Here is a 7,090-nt window from a genome sequence, read left to right on the forward strand (position 1 = left end):
TGTAAAAACGATGATGATCATGTAACACTAGTGATGACAAATATCATAAAGGGCAGTATTGCGCTAGTGTTAAAACATTGTATAGGCTGTGAATTAGTTGATAAGTGTGAGGCCTGTCTGATAGGTGACCCCAGCCAAGCACATCATCTCTGTCTAACTTTAGATCACGAGCAAGGGAGTGTCTGGAATAGTGTCGCTCTTATATGTGACAAAATCAGTGTCACCCGTTTGCTAAATGTTGTGTTATGTGTTGCACGTGTCCTATGTGGGCTATGCATCACCAGACAGACTGAGAAATAAGTGAAATCTCTATTGCATACCTTAGAAACATGCACTCTACCTTCGAGATGGTTTAGTGACTTGTTGGAAAGTGTAGATGAGTAAGTGATACAATTAGTTGAGAAGGTTATAAATAACAAACCTTATAAGATGTTTTACAAACATGCATAAAAAACTGTTTGTGTATGCTGTACATTTATTGTGCAATAAGACATTATATATTATTTTTTTCAGAGAAAGAAAACTCCTGCTGCCATGGGTTTACGTATACGTATGTTTGAGGAATCTCTGCTTGAAGATGTCATCTTCACTCTAATAGCTCACAAGTTTGGTGATTTGTATGATACTGGTAATCCTAATGTGACATTGCTAGTTGAGGATATTGTGAAAACAGTAGATGCCCTCCCCAGTATGCTCAAGAGCATGCTGTACAAAGATCCACGGCCTGGTGTACAAAAAGTTCTCCAGAGTTCTTTTGGAAACACTATCCCTATCATGACCAAGTCCAATTTCTACACTGTGCTAGACAAAATAGCAATGATCTGTGTCGCTGCCCTTGCAAATAAACAGGTTGAGGGTATTCCTTGTGCAGTACAGTTCAGCTGTTTCTTCCTGTCTGCTGTAGGAGTTGGGCATGGGAGATCACTGGTCACCCGTGCCAGTATTTAAGCTCACTGTCTATTTCTGACCTGATACCATGTTGTCATGTTTAGATTGGTCACAATAAAAGACTGACATTGACACATATTTTACTGAGTCTTGTTTTATTTTTTTTATTTACTTAAACAGTTTCATAAAACATAATATATATGTGTGTATATAAAACTTGTCTAATTTTTTAATTAACTAAAACATTATCATAACACAATATGACCTTAACAAAACACAGTTAATGCTATTAAACATTACACCTCCACACCAGCAGTGTGAGGTACCCTTGGACCCTCACCATGATGGATGTCACCCTAACAAAATGGTTACCATCTTACCAGATGACCAATGACCTGACAAATGGCCGATATCACCCAAGATGGCTGACATCCACGATGGCAGATATCATCCAAGATGGCTGACATCCAAGATGGCTGACAAGGGAGGGTCAAAGGGTAACCCAGGGGAGGGCTGGGAAGGAGAGAGGAATTCCGGTTCAAAGGTGGGGTAACCGGAAGGTGAGGTGTGCCTTCCGGTCTATGGTACGGAGGGAGGGCGGGACTTCCGGCTATCACAAAAGTTACATGAGCTGCCATCTAGACTACTGTGACCAATTCGTAAGTCTACTGCTGAAATGTGCAGACCAGTTCCTACCAGTTGGGACTGTAAACTTGTACATTAACAGAACACACACATCTGTACGCACATCTATGTAATCAAATTGCACCATGTTGAACTTTCCCTTCGCGGTTCAATGACCACTTCCTGTAAACAAGAGACACAGCGATAAATTGAAAATGTATGACGACTATTTATTTACACACATAAGAATCATTCTTAACATAGCTGGCCTATCTGTACAGTTTTTGCTACTTACACTTGATAACTGCAATAGGAAGTGTAACACCAGAAGTACAATACATTTTATTGTGCCATTATGATTATTATTAGTTGAAATATATACAATTTGTCAATGTGAAGATTACTTTTGGTATTTTTTTTAGAATACCATACCATATACTGGCCCATTTCGACCACTGGGTGTACGTGTAATATGAAGTAATAATAAGCAAACTCGGTGTCTCATGTAGCCTGTGGTTGCCATTGACAGCATGAGCACAGGTGATAAATGTGAGATATGGGGCAGATTCCTTACAAGATCATGTGTATGTTTGTGTTTACATATGAATTGATGTATTTTTGATAACCAGTTGTGAACCATCCAAGAAATAAGGATATATTTTCTCAAGCACAAAAATAAAGATAGGCAGAGAGTAATAGAAGGAGACGTGTGTTTTGAATGGCCGTGCGTCTGGACAGACAAGTGTCAAAGTATTGTCGTCTACAAAGAGCAGGCCAGGCCTGAGCCCTGCCCGTTCCTCTCAAAAGGCGTGTTTTGGCGGGAAACTGACAAGCAAATGCAGTGTTCTCATTGGACAGTTTTCAGTGTCCGCTCTACAAGACCCATCATGTACTCATGAATTCGAACTATCTCACATGAGCCAGCACTGAGCTTTCTAGTTTTGTGTTGTTTTTTTAATCACCCTGGCGACTGGATTCAACACCCAAACAATGAAATGAAGTTATATAAATAGCGATGATACTTATTAATGGATAAGATGGATGTAATCCACAATGTAATTAATTTGCAAATAGAGGTTTATTTTTCTATATTTTGTGTAGCTCTATAATGTATTGATGTTGTTGCTGATATTACGAGATACTTTCCTAGAATGGAATGATGAGAGAAAGACACCGGGCTGGTGTGTGGGGACTCCACAACGCCACTACGCAAAGTACTAACCACTATACGATCACGGCGAGCTACTTGAAAGATGTTCATTGGTTTACGGAACAGACACTGCAAGATGTAATGTTATTTTACCGTAGTATTCATTTTTAAAGTATACTAATGAAGGTCATATTTCTTGGGTGGCGCAGTGTTGTGTGATGTAGGCCTATGATTTCTAAGACTGACGTGGTGCTGAAAACAGCTCCCGAGAACAAGCCTCCTGCTCAGCTACATGACAAACTAATTACAAATGTGTATGATATTGCACTTGCCATTTTAGTAATAGTCCTCTGCGTGTTTCGTTTTATACCGGTATAGTCATTTTTGTAAGTTGCATTGAGAGTGCAGGAGAGTTGTTAAGTATTTATAAACTAATCTATTACATCCTATATATCGCTATATGTGTGAGTGTGTGTGTGTTGTGTTTAAAATTAATGCTATAGTGATGTGGATTGAAACCAGAGTGCCGAATCCACACTACAATAATACCAACTGCAGGATTGAGGCAGGCTAATGGGGAACCCTACATTTCAGCCACTGCAGCCGCAATCACTGTAACACAGACACACAACACAAAGACTGAAGGAAACAAACACAGCTGTGACGTCCCTGTCCAGTCACCTCGCACTAAGGGCCTCTGGGGACTCTGTGTCTGTATCCGGACGAGAGAAAGCCAGCTCAGAGGTTCACATATGGTCGGGTGCATAGGATTCCTGGTTTTCAGGCAGGTGGCCCCGTTTCTACTTTCGGTATGGGATTGCAGTGTCTGTCAGTATAACAACATGAGTTTATTATCATGGGGGATTTCATTTGTATCATGCCAGTCACCCTCTATCACATTGTATTGTACTGTACATTAAAATTAAGAAAAAGTGGAATGTCATACTGGACAATCAAAGGACGCAATTATATCACAGATTCCAATACATTACTTTTGAAATATTATTACTAGTATTATTCCGTTACGACATTTCCTCTCACAACGTTAACACCAGACAGAAACTTAGTGTCATTAGCAAACCATAGCTCTGACTGACTTGCACTGAGATTTTAAAATATAATTATATAAGAGTGATGTGATATATATGGTATGGAATAAGGAAGACACAATAGAGGTATACAGACAGGGCAGCGTTAGAGAGCTATGTGGCAGTTGAACGCTTTGGTTCTCTGCTTTCTAAAGTGGTATCAGATCATTGGAGAACTGATCCGTGCATAGGTGCGCAGGTTGCATTCACCTGAGACGGTCAAGGCTACTGTTGGGGTAAAATTGCCCCCTATGTATTGTATATACCCACTGTATAATACTCTGCATGTTGGGAGAACATTATTATATATTTTTTTCCATTTGTCTTTGGGACATTTGACCTTGACCAGATTGTATTTTGCAGTTTTCTTTTTCTAATGAATGGATAAGTTAGCTAGCTTTAGTTTCTTATTTCTTATTCACATTCATATTTAACTCCAGGACCCCATCATTTCTAGGAAGCTTTATTAACGATTAAGCTTTGTTCTGATATTAGGTAGGCATACTGATTATTTAACCTACTGTAACCATGTAACTCATTGTATTGTATTCTTATTGTAGGATTAGCCTTTAGCAGAAGTTGCAGAGTTAACATTGTCATATCTCACTGGAAACGTTGCCGTGGCAAGGGGGGCTGAAATTTGTCATTATTGCAGAAATAACATAAATAACATACTCGCGCATAACTATTTCTGTGAAAGTCTAGACACTTGAACTCACGGCCACGACACATTCCATGTCTGCCTAGCAACTAAATCTGTAATATGTCCTGCCCCGAAATGGACTTCTGACATGTATAAAACTGTGTGCTGTGGCAGAAATAAACTTAAGATAAACGTTCTGGCATTGTGTCGGTGACTTTTTTCTTCCCGAGGTCGTCTCCTGTGGAGGAACTACCATCCTGCACTGACGGCGCTGGGTTATCCTAGTCCAGGGGTTATCCTAGTCCAGGGAACCTGAAGGGTTTACTTCTGGTAAAGTGGTTGTACCTTAACAGCTACTATAAAAACATTGATGTATTTGTTAACAGCCAAGAATAATGCTGTCAAGGCAGTCCCCACATCGCCCAAGGTATACTTTCAATACAACTATATTTGTAGAAGTGTGCGCATTTTTGGGGATTCAACTATATTGTTTTTTTACCAGGGGCCAGCTAGCACACGTCTTGGGGTTCATTCCCGAGAAGAGGGGGGGAAAAATCGCCCCATCCTGCGGATATTACTGCGGTTTTTAACCACATGTATGTTTATACCGATATAATTGAACACCAATTAGTGGGTGACACTTATGCCCCACTTCTGCGCTGTGTACCTAAAAAAGGGGAAGAAGGCAAGTTTGTTACGCTGTTATATGATAAGCCCCATTATGTCCCCCTGAGTATGGATCAATTCGACACCATCAGCATTGAAATAAAGACTGACCAGAACGAACATGTCACATTCGCATACGGCAAGGTGATAGTGAAGTTGCATTTCCGACCTGTTAGATACAACCACTTTTAAAATCATGGTGATTGTTAAAAACTATGGAGACCCGCACATGTATAGGAACTACTACAAGTATCAGGCGGGTAACGGCCTCCCCAGTTTCGCCGGGATGCCTGTGCAACAACATCGCGGGGATATATTTTAAACATGGCTTTCGTTCACTGTAGCTCTGGGGACTGCACCAAATCTGAACTGGACTTTTTTCAGCTTGCGCCCACACAGACCAGCATTGAGAAGAATTTATATGTGGAGGTGCCCCCCCTCACAGCACTCTCTGACAATGCCCCACTGGAATTTTACATCACTGGAAACGGTGAAGACTATTTAGATCTGAACAACACGATCATCTATTTGACTTGTAAAATAACTAAGCACGATGGCACCGATCTGGCCCTGGATGATCGGGTGGGCCTGGTAAATTACCCTGTGGCCTCCCTTTTCAGTCAAGTCGACATCACAATCAGGAACAGACTTATTAGCCAGAGCAACAACTGTTATCCATACAGAGCTATTATATAATCCATTCTCAACTACAGTGAAAGCACTTTGAACACACAGTACTCAGCAGGCCTTTTTGTCAAGGACACAGCATGAAGTAACCACGCTGAACGTGGCAAACCTGGGGTTCAGAAATAGAGCTGCCTATACAGCAGGAAGCCGAAATCTAGAATTGTTGGGTTGTATTCATGCAGACATGTTTTTTCAAGACAAATTAATGCTGAACGGAGTTGATATAAAAATTAAACTCACCCGTAACAGAGAAGCATTCTGTTTCATGAGCAACGGTGAGGATTTCAAACTGTCGGTTCTCTCAGCAGCTCTGTTTGTGAAGAGGGTCCGGGTGGCCCCCGCTGTCAGGCTGGGTCATGCCGATGCGCTGCAGGTGGCTAATGCAAAATACCCTGTAGATCGGTTTCAGATGAAAGTGTTCAGTCTGGCCAGAGGAAGCCGGGTCTGCAACCAGGAAAATTTGTTTCTGGGCCAATTGCCTAAAATAATAGTAATTGGTTTTGTGGATAACGCAGCATTCAGCGGTGACGTTACACAAAACCCCTTCAACTTTAAACATTGTGATATTAATTTCCTAGCCCTGTATGCAGATGGGGAGCAGATCCCCACTAAACCGCTACAACCGGATTTCGCAAATGATAACTGTGTCCGGGAGTACTTTAACCTGGTGGAAACAGCTGGAAAGCGCCTCAAAGACAAGCCTCTGGTAGTGGACCATAAGGAGTTTGCCAGAGGTTACACTGTTTGCATTTAACCTCAGCCCGGATCAAGAGTGCACCGGGCACTATTCACTCATAAAAACAGGGAACCTGAGAGCAGAAATTCGTTTTGCCCAGCCATTACCAACCACCGTGAACATGATAGTGTATGCTGTTTTTGACAACATTGTTGAAATTAACATGAGACACCAAGTCCTTTACGACTACAGCTGAAAAGGAAAAAAACAAACGATTGATTTGTACCTTTCACTAAACTGGCCATGGATACCAAACAACTTTTTGTCATCATGAATAAGGACAGTTAAACAAGAGACTATTTTCTGGGTGTGTTTCCATCTGATAAGCAGCCCAAACGATGACGAGTCCCGAATAGGAGGCCAGTCTGTCTCATCATTAACACCCACCCCCACGATCGACCCAGGGAGCACTGGCTCGCTATCTATCTAGGAGGAGATGGGAAGGCTGAATTATTTGATTCTTATAGATTTCCTCCCAATGCTCCTTTTTTCCCTAAATCAATCATGCGTTTTTTAAACACAAATGCCATGTTAACCATGTATAACAGTAACCAGTTGCAAGATGTTTTTTCCACAACATGTGGAAACCATTGTGTGTATTTTTTAAG

Source organism: Amia ocellicauda, chromosome 16, assembly GCF_036373705.1.
Source record: "Amia ocellicauda isolate fAmiCal2 chromosome 16, fAmiCal2.hap1, whole genome shotgun sequence".
NCBI classification, from domain to species: domain Eukaryota; kingdom Metazoa; phylum Chordata; class Actinopteri; order Amiiformes; family Amiidae; genus Amia; species Amia ocellicauda.